At 54.0% G+C, this 19090-nt stretch overlaps 1 long non-coding RNA gene across 1 annotated transcript; it reads right to left on the bottom strand.

Annotated features, from left to right (window-relative positions):
• Nucleotides 1–11899: 11899 nt before the first annotated feature.
• Nucleotides 11900–13815, bottom strand: LOC145717245 (uncharacterized). Its single transcript, XR_014140313.1, has 3 exons — nucleotides 13644–13815; nucleotides 13342–13491; nucleotides 11900–12640 (listed from the first exon to the last, which is right to left on the bottom strand). It is a non-coding gene; the product is annotated as an uncharacterized LOC145717245 (long non-coding RNA).
• Nucleotides 13816–19090: the final 5275 nt, after the last annotated feature.

Genomic DNA, 19090 nt, shown 5'->3' on the forward strand with positions numbered 1-19090 from the left:
CACCCACAAACCCACCATCAATAACGAGCATACCTACTGATGTGGGAAACAAAAGCAGAACGATCATTAGATTTCCTTACTACCGACAGCCCACTGACGAGTCCTTGAAACCCGCAGAGTGACCTTCCCTAAGCCCCTCCCAACTTGAAAGTATATAATGGGCCACTCCTCCTGACCACGGTGCGACTCTTTCTGTCCATGGGTCCTGTCCCCGTGCTTTAATAAAACCACCTTTTTGCACCAAAGATGTCTCATGAATTCTTTCTTGGGCATTGCTTCCATCCCTAACGTCTTTCCTACACCACCCATCATTCTTCCGATTTTTTGTGCCCATTCAGAATGCCTCCTCTCACCGTACCCTCAGGTAACCACTAATCTGCTTTGTCTTACTATAGATTTGTTTGCATTTTCTAGAATTTTATGCAAAATGGAATCACACAGTCTTACTCTACTTTGTTTGGCTTTTTCACCCAGCATCGTTATTTGGAGACTCATCTATGTTGCCGCGGGTGTTGAGAGTTTGCTCTTTTTGTTGGGTTGGGTTCCATCAATCAAATGTACCACCATATGTTTATTACCTTTTAATGAGTATTTGGGTTGTTTGCAGTTTTTGGCTATTACAAATTAAGCTTCTATGACTGTGTACAAATCTTTATATGAACACGTGCTTTCATGTCTCTAAGGTAAGCCCAAGGGAGTAGAACCCCTGGTTTTATGATCCTGGCTACCAGCACCCTGAGAACCTACTGTCTCATTGGAAGGATGTTCAGCCCCCTTCCTCTTTCTTTTTTAATTTATTTATTCATTTTTATTGTAGTAAAATACACGTAACATGAAATTTACCATTTTAACCATTTTTCATCTTCCAGTTCAGGGGCATTAGGTATATTCACATGGTTGGGCAACCATCCCAACCACCCATCCACAGAACTTTCTCATCTTCCCAAACTGGAACTCTGTCCCCATGAAACATGGATCCCCCCTCCCCGTCCCCCAGCCCCTGGCTCCCCGTCTACTTTCTTTCTGTATGAATCTGACTCTTCGAGACCTCCTATGAGGGGGATCTTTTTTTTCTTTATTTTTTTAAAATTTTATTTCATTCTACTTAAATTCAATTAATTAACATATAGTATAACATATAGTATAGTATATTCAATTAATTAACATATAGTATATAACATATAGAGGTAGAGTTCAGTGATTCATCAGTTGCATGTAACACCCTGCACCCCAATGTTCATAGCAGCAATGTCCACAATAGCCAAACTATGGAAAGAGCCCAGATGTCCATCGACAGATGAATGGATAAAGAAGATGTGGTCTATATATATAATGGAATATTACGCACCCATCAAAAAATGAAATCTTGCCATTTGCAACGACATGGATGGAACTGGAGGATATTATGCTAAGTGAAATAAGTCAACCACTGAAAGACAATTATATGATTTTACTTGTATGTAGAATTTAAGAAACAAAACAGAGGAGCATAGGGGAAGGGAAGGAAAAATAAAATAGGATGAATCAGAGAGGGAGACAAACCATAAGAGACTCAACTCTAGGGAACACACTGAGGGTTGCTGGAGGGGAGGGGGTAACTGGGTGACCGGCATCAAGGAGGGCACTGATGGAATGAGCCCTGGGTGTTATATGCAACTGATGAATCACCCCTTATTCTTTACAACACAATACCTCATTCTGCTTTCCCAGCCACACCTGACGTTCCTGAACCATCTGCCCGGTTCAGCCCCAGCAGAGACCAAACATTTAGCCTTCTGTGGGGGAAGGCAGCCTCCGTGGGATAGCTGTGCGGGCAGGTGGGGTGAGAGACATCTGGCTGCCTACCTGCTCCTCATAGGGACTTGCAGCAGATCCTGCTGCGTGAAGCTCCCCGTGCCTACTGCAGAGAGATGCAGAGCCCAGTGTCTGCCTCTTCCCCGGGGTTCTGTGGTGCAAACGGGCTTCTTCTGAAACTCTGCACGTTGTGGCTTCAGCTTTCTCTGCCTGATAAAGCTTGTCTTTGTCCGCTTTGCGTCTTCTGAAATGTTTGTTGACATCCCTCCCTTGTTGCATTTTCTCCGAAGCTCACGCTTCTTCTGGGATTCTTTTCCTTTAGAGGTGTTTTCGTGCGAGGTCACGATGGAACGGAGACAACTGTGTACAGAATCTGCTCGTAGCTGGAAGCTGCTGCTGATTTCCACCGTGTGACTTGTGTCCTCTGTGTGTGCATTCATTCAGCGAGTTACTGAGTGCTCTCACGGCCGGCGGCTCCTGGAGGCCCTTGAAGGCATCAGGGATTACGCCTCACGGGCGCCTGGGGGGCTCAGTCGGTGAAGCGCCTGCCTTGGGCTCAGGTCATGAGCCCGGGAGCCTGGGATCGAGCCCCACGTCGGGCTCCCTGCTCAGCGGGGGTGGGGGTGGGGAGTCTGCTTCTCCCTCTGCTGCTCCCCCTGCTTGTGTTTGTGCCCTCTCTCTGACAAATAAATAAAATCTTAAAAAAAAAAAGGAAAAACTGCTCATGACTCTCGTTAAAAGGGCAAGACAGACTTTATTCATGACAGCATGATAGGCACAGAGACAACTGCAATGGGACAGAGCCTGGACTCAACCCCAAACATAAGGAAAAGTTGGGGATTTACAGCCGAAGAGCAGAGTGGGGCGGAGGTGGGGGTGGGGGTGTGTGGGAAACTGCTGGGGGGTGGGGGTGGGTAATTCTTTGTTGAACTGACCTAACAGGATTCTTTCCAAAGAAGGCCAGGGGAGTGATCAGATACCACCTGGAGGATGGAGGGGTGGGGTGGGAGGGGAGGAATTGGATCAGATCAGGGGTTATCAGATATCCAAGGTGGGGGGGTTCTGGCTAACGGATTTAGCAGGATGCCTGCTAAAATGGGACAATGCAAAGAAAGACACAGAAGTCCAAAAGTCCAGGCCTGGGCGGGCGGGGGCGGGGGGGATTCCGTGTTTGGTTAGTGTAGAGTTTCTAAGTGTCTGTGATTATGGAGCTCAGACATGGGTTTGCTCGGTGTTCTTACACACTGACCCGAGGCTGCCTCCCCTCCGCGTCCTTCTGGGGGACAAGCACGATCTCAGAATGTCCCCTTCGGGCAGGTCACCGTGCAACCACAAAACGTCAGACGCGCCCCCTCGCAGAAGGCGGGACCTGCCCTCCCGGTTCCAGCTTCGTCCCTGCCGCGTGTGGTCCGCTGGAGAGGAGTTTTGCCAGGGCTCACAGCATGGCCCCCACCTCTAGAGTGCGCTGTCCATTGTCTTCCGTGTTCCCCCAAATGCCCCACCAAGGTCCAAATCGTGGGACTTGTTCTTTGTAAGCCTCGGCCCATCCTGAACGTGCCCCTTCCTCCAACAGACGTGCTTTGTGCGTCCTTGTGTCGCTGTCCCGCTCGCCCCAACTCCCACGTGCTGTCGACCCAGCCCCAGCTCCCCGACGCGCCCACAGTGGTTCCGGGCCTGTCCTCTGACCCCGCTGCCGGGCGAGCCTCTGGCCTGCTCACCTTGGGGATTGCTTCTAGCGTCTCCGAGCCGCACACCGTGTAGTGGGAGCCCATGGAGAGCGAGGCCAGTGGGGCGGCTTGTGGATCTGCACAAACTGGAACTTCTTCTCTTCGTAGTCGATGGCCTGAGGGGCACACAGAGCCACGTTCGGGGAGGGGCTGGGTCTGCCGGGTGGCTCAGCGGGTCCGTCCACGGAGTTCCGTCCACGGAACGTGGTCTGAGCCGAGGGAGGCGGTGCTTCTGCGTGTCTGTGAGAGGAAGTCGGGGCGGGGGAGGTGGTTTGGGCATGGACCCCGGGCAAGAGGCCCCCTAAGCGGACTCACGGGAGGCAGCCCGTGGCCGAGCAGGGCCCCCAGGGTTACCCGCCCGCCCTGCTCCCGCTGACCCGTCCGGGGGGCTGTCTGGCTACACCCCCATCTGCCGGCAGCCCGCCCTGGCCCAGCCTCTCTGGCTCCCAGGGCCACCTTGCGAATACGGCAGTCGCTGGGGATCAGGTGGAGGTGGAAGGCGATCTCGTCGGGTCGTCGGGTTGGAGGTGGTGGTAAAGTAGCGGGGGTGACGGGGAGGAAACGCAGGGCCGCGTGGATGGTCCTCAGGAGCACTCCTATGGGGGAGAAGCTGGGGTCCTCCAGGACCACGTGGGACAGCTCCACCCTGGTCGGCTTCTCCACGAGCATCCCCTGCTCTTTCAAGCGGGCCACTTGGAACAGGGAGGTGTCCAAACGGCCCCCTGTCAGAGCACGGAGTCGAGAGACAAGGACTCAGTGCCCTTCTGGGGCCGGGCTGGGCCGGAGCAGCTGGTTTCGGGGACGGGGGCTCAGTGGCCAGGAGGAGGCGGGCTCCTGCTTGGACCTGGGGCCTTTGGAGGCTGTGGGCAATCCCGGGTCCAGGGCAGGGCCCGCCTGAGCCGAAGCCCACACCAGCCCCAGCCCCGGGTCCTGGGCTGGAGAGCGGGGGATGCTGGCCCTGAGCAGCGTGCTGGGGTGGCCTCTGACCGCGAAGGCTGGTGGCGGAGGCCGGCGCGGGAACAAGCAGCAGGAAGGGACAGCGGGGAAACGGAGCGACCAACGGGGTGTGTGCATTTGTCCCGTGTGCAGTCTCCTTTTTGGGAAGAACCTCCTCCTCCACCGTCGTGGGGTCTCGGCGGGAATCGAGCGGGGCCGCCCTCTCCGGAAGCCGCTGCTCCTGCAGCTGAGACGCAGCCCTGCGCCCCAGCCTTGCCCCCTGTGGGCGCTCCTGACCGGGGCCTCGATTTGGAGGCAGCGGCGCTTAGATGAAGAGTCAGGGACTCTCCGGCAGCCGGGTGGGGTGGAGAGCCCGGCGGCCGCCGCGGAGGGCCCTCCCTGTCTCTCTTGCTGCCACCCTGAGTGTCTTGGCTTCTCGGCATCCTCTGCTCACTGCCTTTTTCTTCTTTTTTTTTTAAAGACTTGTTGCCTAATCTCTCGTTAAACCTGTCAGCTACTCGAGAACCGAGACCCGTCCTTTACGTTCCTTTCCTGCTGACGGGCGGAGTCTTTGTGTGATGGGTGCTGACGGCTTGCAGAGAGAAGGGGGGCCGCAGGGAAGATCCTGGACTGAGGGGGTGTCTCTGGCTGGCCTCACCGGAGACATTTGGAGCCCGCCATCGAGAGCAGGGGTGTTTCAGAGGAAGGGTCGGGGCTCAGGGTACTCTGTCGTGATTAAACAAAGGTGTCCAGTAAATCTCTGCCCCGTGACAGGAACGACCTGGACACTCCAGTCCTGGAGCTCGCAGCCCAGCACAGGGGACAGACAGCAAACAGGACAAAGACCCAGAGCGTCCCGAGCGCCGCCGTCCCGCCTCCTTGCCCAGCCTCGGCCGCTGCTGCCCCCTGGGTCCGGGACCCCGTACTTGGCTCTGCGGCTGGTCCCGCGGCTCTGCCCTCCCCGCGGACTGCGTCATCGGCACCTTCCAGGCTCAGGTGAGCTGCTGAGGAGTAAAGCGACTTTCCCAGTGGAGGAGGGACACGTGAAGGTGGGGCGTGGAGAGCTGTCCGGCAGGGCGGTCAGGGATGGGGGCTGCCCCCCATCATCTGCAGCATGGGGCCAGCGAGTGCGTCCTCCTCCCCGCGTGACTGAGGGGCCCAAAGGGCTTGTGTCCGTGAAGCCCTTGGAACCGCAAGGGTTACCTGCTGTGATTATGGGTCGAATACAACTGGACCGAGAACACTGGAACCCGGCTGTGGGGTTCTTCCTGCTTCTCCCAACAATCTGGCCCACTCCTCCGGTGATGCGTGGGGTTCTGGGCAGGGGAAGATCTCCTGAAGATGCATTTTGCAGAATCTTGAGTGATTTCTGGACTGTCATCGCTGTACGATTCAGGAGGTGCTAGTCCCAGAGAAGCAACAGTTTTGTGGCATGGGGGGGTGTCCTGGGGGCTCCTGGCCGTCTGGAGCAGGTACGTTCCTGCAGGAGCTGGGGTGACCCCACCCAGATGGCTACGTGAGCTTTGTCCTTCCCTGTGGACAGCACAAACAGGACTGAGCCCCTGAAGCCAGTGAACTCATTTTCCAGGGGACGAGCTCTGCAGAGAGCAGGCTTCCCCGTGCGCTGAAGGAGGCAGGGGCCAGGGGGAGGGGGATGACGGGCCCCACAGGGCAGAGCTGGCTTCAGGGGCCGTGGCCCGTGCGGTCCCCCAGAGCTCCGTGCCCACGAGGGCCTTGTGCTTGGTTCAATGCTCCACGGTCCTCGTCTTGAGGCTCCAAATGATTGTGGAACAGAGGGCTGCGGGTTTTCACTTTGCTCTGGGCCCCACAGTTGACAGAGCTCAGTCCTGCAGAAGGATGACAGCGCTGGGAGCAGCAGGGTCTGTGAGGCTCTGGGGTGGGGCTGAAGCTCGAGGCTCTACCCACGGTGGGAGAAGGCTCACCGGGGAAAGCCATAACCGGACATGGGACCTCACGGAGGACAGTGAGGAGGCAGCCAGGACCCAGGTCCTAAATCAGGCCTGCGCTGGGCAGTGAGGTCATGGTTTCCAGGGCAGGACCCAGCTGCAGTCCCCACAGCAGGTGCGTGGATTCCTGCGAGGGGCCCGGCTTCCTGGCTGGGCACAGTGAGCTACAAACAGCTTTTGTGCATTTGCTTCTTGCTCTGCGGACAGAATCCGAAGGGCACGAGCCCTGAGCAAGAGGCAGGCCGCTATCCCGCGGGCCCTGCTGGTGCGCTCTGGCCCAGGCCTCAGACGCGGGAGGCTTTCCCCAGAATATCTTGGCCTCGAGCGGGGGAGTGGCGGTGCGGACCCGGAGCATCCGGGCTGAGGGCGGAGGCCGCGGTCTCTCATTGCTGGGCAGAGCTGAGCCCGCACTCCACTGGCCAAGCGCTCCGCCCCTGACAGGGCACCTGGAGACCCCCTGGGCCAAGGTCCCACTCTGTGGGAGGGGCAGGATGGTTGCTGTGGGTGCCCCCCCACTTCCCCACATGGACGTGTCTCTGCATCCCAGAGCTATCTCGCACCCGCCCCGCCCACGCTCCACGCTAGTGACCCTGTCCGTCCAGCCAGGCACCCCCAGGATCCCTAAGTCTCTCCCCTTGGCCCTGGCCCCCACACCATCTTCCCGCGGCTTCAGTGGTTCACACGGAGCCTGAGCAGTTTTGACAAAGGAGCCTCCCAGACCCCCAGAACTGGCTAAGTTCCTTGCTTCTCATTTTCCTTTCCATCTTTTTCTTGCTACTAGTTTGTCAATGATTCTTCTTACACGTATGTTCTTTGATTGATGATCCTAATATTTTAATGTGTGTACTTAAGGTCTAAAGTAAACCCATACCTTTACCTAAATATATTTAACTATTGGGACATCACTATGAATGAATCTACCAGCCAATAGATAAATGGACTACAAAAACCACACCCCCCTTCATGATCTAACTCAACCCTACAAATCCTGAGAGTGCTTACCCCCCGGTAAAGACTCCACCAAAACCTGCTAGAATTGATAAAAGGATTCAGTAAACTTGCAGGATACATAATCAACATAGAAACATCAATTGCATTTCTATATACTAACAACGAACTATCTGAAAGAGACATTTATTTTGCATCAAAAACAATAAAACACTTAGGGATAAATTTAACCAAGGAGGTGAAAAGCCTGTACACAGAAAACTATAACATACTGATAAAAGAAATTGAAGGAGCCTAGATGCCCTTCAACAGATGACTGGAAAAGAAGATGTGGTCCATATATACAATGGAAGATTATTCAGCCATCAGAAAGGATGAATACCTAACATTTGCATCAACATGGATGGGACTGGAGGAGATTATGCTGAGTGAAATAAGTCAAGCAGAGAAAGACAATTATCATATGGTTTCACTTATTTGTGGAACATAAGGAATAGCATGGAGGACATTAGAAGGAAGGGAAAAATGAAGGGGCTGAAATTGGAGGGGGAGACGAACCATGAGAGACTATGGACTCTGAGAAACAAACTGAGGGTTCTAGAGGGGAGGGAGGTGGGGGGATGGGTTAGCCCTGTGATGGGTATTAAGGAGGGCACATACTGCATGGAGCACTGGGTGTTATATGAAAACAATGAATCGTGGATCACTACATCAAAAACTAATGATGTATTGTATGGTGACTAATGTAACATAATAAAAAATAAAAAAAAAGTTCTTTAAAAAGGTAAAAAGAAGAAGAAGACACAAATAAATGGAAAGATATTCTGTGTTCCTGGATTAGAGGAATTTATTTTGCAAAAATGTCCACATGACCCAAAGCAATCTACAGATTCAGTGCAATCTCTATCAAAATTCCAATGGCACTTTTCATGCACATGAAAAAATGCAATCCTAAAATTCTTATGAAATCACAAAAACCTCATAGCCAAAGCAATCTTGAGAAAAAAAGAACAAAGCCCGAGGCATCACGCTTCCTGATTTCAAACATTACAAAGCTATAGTAATCAAAACAGTATGGTACTGGCCTAAAAACAGACACATAGATCATTACAACAGCAGTGAAAGCCCAGAAATAAACCCATGCATATATGGTCAATGATATTTGACAAGGGAGCCGAGATACTCAATGAGAAGATCATCTTTTCAAAAAAAAAAATAATAATAAATGATGTTGGAAAACTGGATATCTATGTGCAAGAGAATGAAAGTGGACCCTACCTTACAACACTCACAGAAATTAACGCAAAAAGGATTAAAAACTTAAGTGTAAGATCTGAAGCCATAAAACTCATAGAAGAAAATATGGGGGGAATGTCCCTGATGTTGATCTCGACAATAATTTTTTGGATATGACACCAAAAGCGCAAGAAACAAAAGCAAAAATATCAAAGTGGGACTACATCAAACTAGAATGCTCCTGCACAGCAAATGAAATGATCAATAACAGGAAAAGGCAACCTATGGGAGGGGGGAATATATTTGTAAACCATATATCAGGTAAGGGGTTAATATAAAAGATAAAGAACTCGTACAACTCAACAGCAAAACCAACACCACCACCACCCCCCAAAAAACAAACACAAACAATGAGCGAAGGACCTGAATAGACATTTTTTTCCAAAGAGGATGTAAAAATGACCAACGGGGACATGAAGAGGTGCTCAACATCACTGATCATTAGGGAAATGCACAACAAACAGCTCCTCACATCTGTCTGGAAAGGCTATCGTCAAATAGACAGGACATAACAGGTACTGGCAAGGATGCGGAGAAAGGGAACCCTCGTGCACTATTGATGGGAATGTAAGCTGGTGCAGCCACCATGGGAACCAGTACAGAGCTTCCTCAAAAAATTGAAAATAGAACTACCATACGATCCAGGAATTCCACATCTGGGTATTTATCCAAAGGAAACAAAATCAGTATCTTGAAGAGATACGTCACTCCCATGTTCACTGCAGCATTATTCACAACTGCCAAGACATGGAAACAGCCTAGGTGTCCTCTGGCTGATAAATGGATAAAGAAAATGTGGCACATATGTACAACAGAATATTATTCAGCCATAAAAAAGAAGGAAATTCTGCCATTGGTGACAACATGGATGAGCTTGGAGGGTATTATGCTAAGTGACGTAAGCCAGAGAGAGAAAGACAAACATACAGTATCACTTAGATGCAGAATGTAAAAAACAAAAACAAAAACAAACCACACACACACAAAAAAAACAAAAGTCAAATGCATAGAAGCAGAGAGTGGAATGCTGGTGGCCAGGGGCTGGGGTGTGGGAAATGGGGAGAGGTTGGTCAATGGGTACAAGCTTTCAGTTATAAAATGCCTAAGTTCCGAGGGTCTAATATTAGTACAGCATGGTGACTATAGTTAACACTAGTGTAGTGCATATTGGAAATTTGTGGAGAGAGTAGATCTCAAGGGTTCTCACCACACACACACACACACACACACACACACAGGTATGTGAGGTGATGAATGTGTTAACTAACTTGATTGTGGTGATCATTTCACAATGCATAGGTTTATCAAAACTTGGCACACTTTAAATTCAATTCTATTTGCCAATTATACCCTAATAAAGCTGGAAAAAACAAAGAATTTAGAATCAGGAAAAAAAGTGTTTCTTTTGATTTGATCTTTTCTTGAGTAACAGGTATTATGTAACCCTATTATATTTCCCTTTTTGCCTTGGTTGCTAGGATGCTCAAAATCAATTAATAATTAATTACTTGCAAGTAATTAGTCCTCGTGGCTTTCATCCTTGCTTCATTTTAAGGTTATTGCATTTGTATGTTTCTGTAAAACTTTCTCTCATCCCTCCTTTCTTTCTCCCCTTCCTTCCTTTCCTTCCTTCCTTCTTTCCTTCCTTCCTTCCTTCCTTCCTTCCTTCCTTCCTTCCTTCCCTCCTTCCCTCCTTCCCTCCCTCCCTCCTTCCTTCCTTCCTTCCTTCAAAGGACTGTAACTTATTAAGTCAAACAATATGCTTTGAGCCTGGGCCACACACATTTCAGGACCATGAATTCCACAAGTTTACTCCTACCTGGGTGCGGAAAGAATCCTTCCCATTTAACATCTCTCAGATTTCAAGGGCGCATCTCTGAGCATTAGGGTCAGTTCTAAGGGGATGGCTTGTCAGTGGCTAAGACCCTGGGTGGAATGGGGAGCCCGTGAGCCTGTGACTGTTCTTGTCGCCCACATGGCAGAGGGAGCGCGATTTGGGGGTTAAAGGTGTGGATTCTGGCATCAGGGAGAGCACAGAGGCTGAAATCCACCCCTGCCTCCAGGAACTGTGCAATCTTACCTCTTTGAGCCCTGCTTCTCTCATCTCCACGGTGGGGTGATAAGGATATCGTGCAAGGGAGGCACTGGGCACAGAGCCTGATGTGTTTCCTGCACTGGGTAACGCACCTGCATTGTAATTTCTAGGGGCCGCCTAGAAACGGTGGCTTAGCCCGATGGAGGGAGCCAGCCAGCAGGGGCGTTCTGGAGAGGGGTTTCCGATGCACTTGATACCCTCTGTGCTCAGCCTGCCCATCTGGCCCCCACCTGTCCCTCAGCCCCATCCACCCCTCTCCAGGAGCTCTGCAGGGACCTCAACTGTGCTGTGGTTTCCAGATGTTTTGACCGGAGGCCACCCAGCCCTGGGAGCCTCCTGCTTTCTGGGCTCGGGGCTGGGCTGCGGTGGGAACTCACAGTCCCCCAGGACCGCCGTGGACGTGGGAGCACTGGGTGACTCCTGGAGTGGCGACTCTTGGTCTGAGGAGCTTGGAAGGGCTTGGTAAAAGGGCAAGGAAGGGTCTCCTGGGGGGAAAGACAGGAAAGAAACTGCCGAATACTGAGCATCCCTTGTATGTCAGGCCCCTCTGTTCTGAGCTCTCACTACAATCCTTTGGGATGTGTGTTGCCAATCCCAGATTTAAAACCATAAAGATTAAAAAGAACCCCCCTTACCCTTTCGAGGTCACCTACTATTTGGTACTATAGCCAACCACGAACCTACATTCTATCTCTCTAGATTTGCCCGTCCTGGACATCCCCTATAAATTGAATTTCATGCTATATGGTCATTTTTTTACTGGCTTCTTTGACTTATCATGTGTTCAAGGGTTATCCATGTTGTGGCTTATAACAGTACTTCATTCTTTCATTGGAAAATGATTTCTGTGTACGTAGAGACTGTATATTGTTGATCCATTAGTTGATGTACATTTGGGTTGTGGATACTTTTTGCCTTTTATGAGTAACGGTACGATGAATTTTCATCATGAAAATTCATGCACACGTTTTTGTGTGAAGGTATGTTTTCGTTTCTCTCAGGAGTGGGTAAGGTGTTGTTTTTTTTAGAGGATGATGAAAATCTTCTAACATTGATGGCGGCAAATCACTGAGTTGGATGCTTTAAGTGAGTGAATTCTATCTCGATAAAACTATCGCCAAAAAGGATCATAAAGATAGAGGCCCAGTTTTATTCTCTTAGTAGCTGGCCTGGAATTTCCTTCCGGCAAGAACGTCTATTAGGTAGAAGATGCTGAGAAGCCACTTGGCCGGGTCGGGCGCCTCCTTTCTAGGACAAGTAGTTACCAGGCGGCATCTAAACCCGGGGCCAGCAAGTTGGGACAGGGCAGCATCGTTCTGCATCATGGTCATCATGGGGGAGAAGCAGTGGGACCAGATGCTGCATGGAGGGGGGTTGCCGGGGAGACAGTTGCAGGCGGGGGCACCAGGGGGCCTTTGTGGGGGGACATGTGACCGGTCTAACCCTCTCCCCCATAGTACGTCAGCAGAACTGCACCGCACACTCACACTTCTGTGCAAATGGACTCTTTGGTGTGGGTCACAGACGTACCCATTCTGTACTGGGGGGTGGGGCTGGAGGGGAGCCTGCAGAGCGTGAAGGCTCAGCTGGGGAAGCGGGGACACGGCGGGGCCGGGGGATGAAGTGACTTGCTTCAGTCACACAGAAAGCAGGTGAGGTCAGGGGAATGAGGGCAGTGGAGCTCGAGCTCGGGAGCGGAGAGGGGTGCTGGGCACCAGGTGGAGGGAAAGCAGAGGGGCTGTGAGATCAGCAGTGGGGACTTCCACGGAGCGGCAGCAGGAACGGCTGGTTCCAGGTTCCAGCCCTGGCTCTGTCTGCAAGCGCTGCCTGAGCATGGACCAGCGCTTCCACACTGGCCCGAGGTGGCCACGCAGAGCCTGGATGACAAGGGGAAGAGGCAGTTTGTCACTAAGATCTGCGGCCTGGGTAGGGGCTCCTAGGTGGTGCAGTTGGTTGAGCACCTGATTCTTGATTTCAGCTCAGGTCATGATCTCAGAGTTGTTAGATCGAGCCCCGCGTTGGGCTCTGTGCTCAGTGCAGACTCTGCTCGAGATTCTTTCCCTCTGCTCCCCCCCTCCTTCTCAAAATAAATCTTAAAAAAAAAAAAGATCTTCGGCCTGGGTTGCTCAGGATGGTGAAGGCTGAAATAAGAGAAGTCAGGAGAGGGAACTATGTGGGGCTGAGGAATGAGCCTGCCCTCCTCTTGGGGCTCATCTGGAGAACAGAGTCCACCTTGGAACTTTCTGGACCGCCCTGGCCCTGAGGCTCTTCGGAGCCCACCAAGATAACCCGCTGAGCTCTGCCAGGGCAAGGGCGGTGTTCCATGTGGCACCCGGTGTGGTAAGACCCGCCGCCTGTCCCGCCTGGCTCTCCTGTCCCCATCTCTCACTTCGGACGGGGTGTCACCGCAGTGCTGGAACCTTCCAGAAGATCACTTGCAGGCCGCCTGCCTCCACCACCCCAGCCTGGCTCCTCCATCCCTCTTCCTTCCCCTTTCCTCCACCCAGAGCCCCATGCAGCCCCAGGCTCACCTGGGTGGAACCCGCGGGGGCCCCGGGGCCGGCACGGCCAGCCTTACGGTTCCGCGTGTGTCCAGATGTGTCCGGTGGCTGTCTCCAACACCCCGTCTCTGCGTCCTGGACGAACCTCAGCACCACGGTGGAGGTGGGCCCGCTGGGGGACCGCACGCTGGCTGCACTCGGGGAGCAGGGGAGTGGGGGGCAATTGCCTGCGGGAGGCAGACACAGAGGTGGGGCTTGTGGCCGGAGCGGCAGGACCTGGGGACCGAGGCCGTGGTTCTGCGCATGAAGCCGCCCTGCGGTGTCCACCGGGAGAGGCCAAGGACCCGCGCCGCGGAGACCGGATTTATGGAGCACTCACTAGGTGTCAGGCTCTGTGCTAAATGTTTCCCATGGATTATTTCGTTGAAGCTCGCATAGTCCGAACAGAGGCCGAGAGGCACGAAGGGGCTTGTCCGACAACGCGGTGCCTGCAGCTGCCCAGCTCCCGAGTCCGCGCCCCCAACGCAGACCAGGCAGGCGCACCTGGAGCTGGGCGCCTCGCACGTGCGTGCGCCTCCCCCCGCCCCCCCGCCCGTCCGGACGTCAGCCCCTCCCCCCAGGCGCCGTGGGAACCACAGGGCGGCCTGGAAACGCACTTGGCGAGGAGAGGGGTCCCGAGTCGTAGCCCAGAGGAAGGCCTGGGGGAGGGGGCCTTCGGGTGGGGGTCCCCAGGGGGTCGGGGGCCAGGCGATGGCCAGTGGAGAGAGGGGGTTTTGCGCTCACCTGGCATGAAGGCTCCCTCTGCTCGGGCCTGGGCGCACAGCCCGCTCAGGCCCATCGGCTCCCAGGTGCGGAGGGCCAGATCCCAGGCCCGCTGCTCCCGATACTGAACCCACCAGGCCTGAGGCCACCTCCACGCCATCTGCCTTCTGCAGCTGAGCCAGGGTGGCGCCGGGAGAGGATGTGCACGGGGGCCGGGCTGGAGGTGAGTGCAGAGGGGCGTCAAGCAGGCAGAGGACAGCGGTCTCCCTTCACCTTTGCCCCTCCCCTGGCCCAGGGCGAGACCCCCACCAGGATCATTCCTCTGCAACCTGGTAGATTCCTCTTCCCTGGTGTAGACCCTAGGGCCTCTGCGGTTAGGAGAAGGGAGGGGCAGGAGAGGGAGGAAAGGCCGCGGGCGGGAGGAGCCCAGAGGGGCTGGGAGACAGACAAGCCCAGGCTCTGTGGGGGCGCTGGAGTGGGGTGCAGCCAGCCAGAGACACTCACCCTTCTCTGCTCCTCAGGGTCCCAGCCTGAGCCTCGATGGTGCCGGGAAGTGGGCTGAGCTCAGAGAAGAGCCTGTCATGCAGAGGACTCCAGGCTGGGTATGCCGGGGACAGGGGAGGGGCCACCTCCGCAGGTGGGCGGGGGGCGGGGCGCAGACCCACGACACCCAGTGCCTTTCCAGCCCGGGTGTGGACTCTCCGGGCAGGTGGGCGACGGGCGGGCAGGGCGCTCCGGAAGGGTGGGTCCCATGAGTCAGCAGGGCAGCTCCTTACTGAACCGCTCCAGCTGGGCCAGGGAGCCGCCCCCAGCCTCTCCTGGGTGGCGAGCCTTCCCGAGCCCCACTGCCCATCCTGCCACGTCACGTGTGCATTCCCAGCCCCAGGGGCATCTGCTCGCCCGCACTCAGCTAGGAGACGTCTGGCCAGAAAGCGGAACGGCCCCCACCCCATGGCCACAGAGCCAGGCCTCTGCGGACACCGCGCAGGCTTTCTTCCTCTTTTGTTGAACGGAGAGACGTGAGCAACGGATCCCTGTTGCCTAATAGTTTTTGGAGACACCTTGATTTGACAAAGCGTCCGCTGGTCTGCACGCAGCCTCCTCCTGCGGCCGGTTCCTTCCTCTGAGCCTCGGTTTGCTCCTGCGTTGGGGGGATCTGAGCCCTCCACGAGGGACCCCACGGCCCTGGACGGTGGGAGGTAAGCCCGGGTTGGCGCGGGCTCCGTGGGCTTAGGGCTCAGCCCCACAAGACTGCCCCCCTCCGGCTGTCAGGTGCACACGGGGTGCCCAGGTCACCTGCCCGTCTGCCTGATTCGGTGACAAATTCAGAGGTTCCCCCCTTCCGACCCCTTTTCAGATTTGTTATTTGTGATTATTTGCTAGAAGGACCCAGAGGACATAGGACAACGTTGTCCTTAGCGGCTTATTATCAAGGATACAAGTCAGGAGCGAGCAGGAAGGGGTGCAGAGGGCAGGGTGTGGGGAGGGGGCAGTCCAGCACCCCCATGTGCTCACAGCACGGAAACTCTCTGAACCCTGTCATTTAGGGGCTTTATGGAAGTTCCATTTCGTAGGCGAGATTAAGACATTGGCCTTGGGGATTAACTAACCCTCCAGCCCCTCTGCCTGGACATCCTGCCTTGGTCTTTGGGTGAGCAGCCCCCGCCCTGCAGCTCTGGGGGGCCCAGCCACCTGCCATCTTGTTAGCGTGCAGGCTAAGAGCCTGAGGGTTTTAGGAGTTGTGTGCCAGGAACTAGGGACAAAACCCAAATATTTACCTTTTAATACATCACAAGGTGGGGGTGTCCTAGGATTCTGGATAATGAGGGTCTTGGAGGCCAAGGCCAGGCAGAGAGAGGCTGACAGAGCAGAACAGGAGCAGAGACATGCACTCCTCCCCCCCAGCCCAGTGACCTCCATGGCTGCCCACTCACCTCTCCCCACTTCTCTTGGGCATCTGACCTGGGCTGCGAGCTTCTTAGCTTTGGCACCCCTAGGCTATCAGACATGGAGTGCGTGAGTCCCGGACTAAACCTTTCATTTCAGGCGTCTGAGGGGGGTGTGGAGGCCCAGAGAGGCAAGGGGACTTGCTCAGATCACACAGCAGGTCAGTGGCTCAGCTGGGGCTGGGGGCCAGGTGCGTGGATGCCCCGGTCAAGGACTTTTCCTCTTCTGGCTCATTAACTTCTAGGTCAGCAGGATTCGGAGGGAAGGACCCAGGCTTTGCATCCACAGGGCCTGGCTCTGCCCTTAGCAGTTCTGAAATCTTGGCCAAGTCACTTACCTTGCTGGCCCTCAGCACAGACATCTGTAAATGGGGAGGTCACGTCTACTTCAGAAGCTGTAAAACCGAATAACGCACACGAAGGCAGCGAACAGAACTGCTGGAGACTTAACAGGTGCTTAAAATGAGTTGACCTATTCACCCTCTCTCCCCTTTTTAAAATTTCGCCTGCCAATAATCCTACTCATTTTTGAACGGCCAACCCAAGTGGCACCTCTTCCAGGAAGCCTCTCCTGCTTTCACTTTCCGTCCCACTGTTGCCTTGTGTTTCCACCGTCTGTGCCTGGAGGCAGCTGGTGCCAGGGAAAGCACAGGGGCTTTGCTCCTGGTGGGTCTGGGGTCTTCGGATGCCTCTGCCCCTAGCTCACTGTGACTCTGGGTCACGTCAGCCTCGTGTGGGGCACAGACAGAGCAGAGGGTCCAGAAACGCCATTTACCTTCTCCTTTTCAAGCTCATGGGTTCCTTGGAGGCAGGTAACTGAGCCTCGTCTGTTTTGCACTTAGGAAAGGAGCTCCCTGCTTTGCATGGCCTTTGCACGTTCAGATCATACGTGTAATGAAGAAGTGATTTGAGATATTATTTTAATTTTCATTTCACCGGGACAACTTCATGCGCCGCAGAGGCTACCAGTGTCCCTGCTATGCTCCATGTCCTTCCAGACTGACAGACAGACGCAGACGCACATGCAACTATATAAAATACTTAGCTTTGCTGGGCTACACGATGTGTCTATTGTATGACATGCTCATCTTCGTTACTATGTTGTACTTGATACACGTGCCCACAGAAGGACCCTGCCGCTCCCAGGCTTTTCATCTCAGCCAGTAACCGCTCAGGGCCCCAGACGCTGGGGTCACCCTTGTACCCTTGCCACCTCTCTTTCCCTCAAACCCCACATCCAGAGCCTGACTTCTCACTGTGCCCACGGGTCCCGCCCTGGTGCAGACCCCCATCATCTTGTATCCGGAGCATTGCAGTGGCCTCTTAGCTGTACCCGGACCATTGCAGTGGCCTCCTAGCTATACCCGGACCATTGCAGTAGCCTCCTAGCTGTACCCGGACCATTGCAGTAGCCTCCTAGCTGTACCCGGACCATTGCAGTAGCCTCCTAGCTGTACCCGGACCATTGCAGTAGCCTCCTAGCTGTACCCGGACCATTGCAGTAGACTCCTAGCTGTACCTGGACCACTGCAGTAGCCTCCTAACTGCCCCCGAGCTCTAACTGCCCCCTTGGCTGTCTACTGTCCATCTGGCAGCCAGAATTACCCACTTAAAACATAAACCAGACCAGGTCACTTCTCCGCTCAAAATCTTGCAATACTCCCCCTTTCTCTTGGAGTAAAAGTCAAGGTCCCAGCAGTGCCTCACGAGCCCTGTATGATCTGGCCCCTGATGTCTCTCTGATTTTCTCTCCTACCTCCATCCCCTCTGGTCTCCTTTTTGTTCCTTGAACACACAAAGAATGCTCTCACCCCAGGGCCTTTGCACAGGCCCTCCCATCCTCTTGGGATGACCCCCACCCCCATAGCAGAAGGCTTGTTTCCTCGCCTCCTGTAGAGCCGCCCCCCTCCCTCCCTGAGACCCCTGACCTGCTTTCTGTTTCTGCACCGTCTGGCCTCAGAGGTGTGCTTGTCGGCTTTGGGTTACCCTCACCTGCCAGTAGGACGTTAGCTTCCTGAACACGGTGTGGGGTGTGGGGGGCTGAGACCACTTTGCTTACCGGGAGCACTGGCCGTGGATCAGCGCCGTCCACGCTGAACTGCCGGCTTCTTCCTTGTCCATCTGAACAGTGCTCACTGTGGCCACTGGGTGGCACTGGAGTCCTTTCTGTGCCTCGAAGCCAAGTCCTGCCTCGGTGGCCGGAGGACCCGAGGGTGTGCTCCCTCTGGGTCTGGGTGTTTAGTTCCCTGGTTCTGGTGCCTTGGGTCTTTGCTCCCGGCCTGATGTTTTGGGGCCTTTTAGGAGCAATTAAACATTTTATTTTATTTTTTTATTTTATTAAATAATGCTAGTTCCTATTAAAAATTAACGTGGCTGGTGTCCTTCTGACCGGTCCTATCACCCCCAGCCCCAGGATTCCCCAGCCCCCTCCCCATCTATGAGGCGGGGCGGTATGACCCCAGACTCCCAGGAAGAGAACAGGCTTCCCTCACGTCCCCCCAGCCCCCAACACAGGCCCGGCGTCCACCTCCTTCTGGAATCATCTTAGTGGGCATGTGGTCCATCCTGTGGACCCAGCAAGGAATCCCAGCCATGAGCTGTACTGTAATTTATGTAATCAGTCCACTTGGGTGGAGATTTAGCTAGTTTTCCTTCGCATTCTGCTGTGAATGAATGAACGCTGTGTGCATACAGGTGTCCTCAAGCATGCTTGTGAGCACCCCCAGGAGGAGAAACTTCCGGATCGAAGAGAACACACATTTAAGATTTTGGTTCAGAAAGTGCGATTCTTGGGAACGCACTTATGCTTCCCTTTCAAGCACCTCATCATGCAATGTTGTGTGTCTTTGGTTTGTCCTCTAGGAAGTTTTAAAGTCACGCATTTGGTCCATTTCTTAGAAACGCATACAACACGCCGTCATCAGGCACATGCCTCACGTACTTCCTGACGTTTAGTTTGCACCTACAGCTCGTCCCCACCCTCCTCGTGATCCACGCAGCCACGTAATACAGTTTTAATTTTACTTGACATCTTCATAAGGGTGCACGTGGGCGTCCTGGGTCCTTCTGGAACAAGACGGGCCGTGAGGATGGGAAATGGTCGAGCTGACGTTTCTGG

Source organism: Leptonychotes weddellii, chromosome 15 (assembly GCF_054177405.1).
Source record: "Leptonychotes weddellii isolate Sample4059 chromosome 15, ASM5417740v2, whole genome shotgun sequence".
Taxonomy (NCBI): Eukaryota; Metazoa; Chordata; class Mammalia; order Carnivora; family Phocidae; genus Leptonychotes; species Leptonychotes weddellii.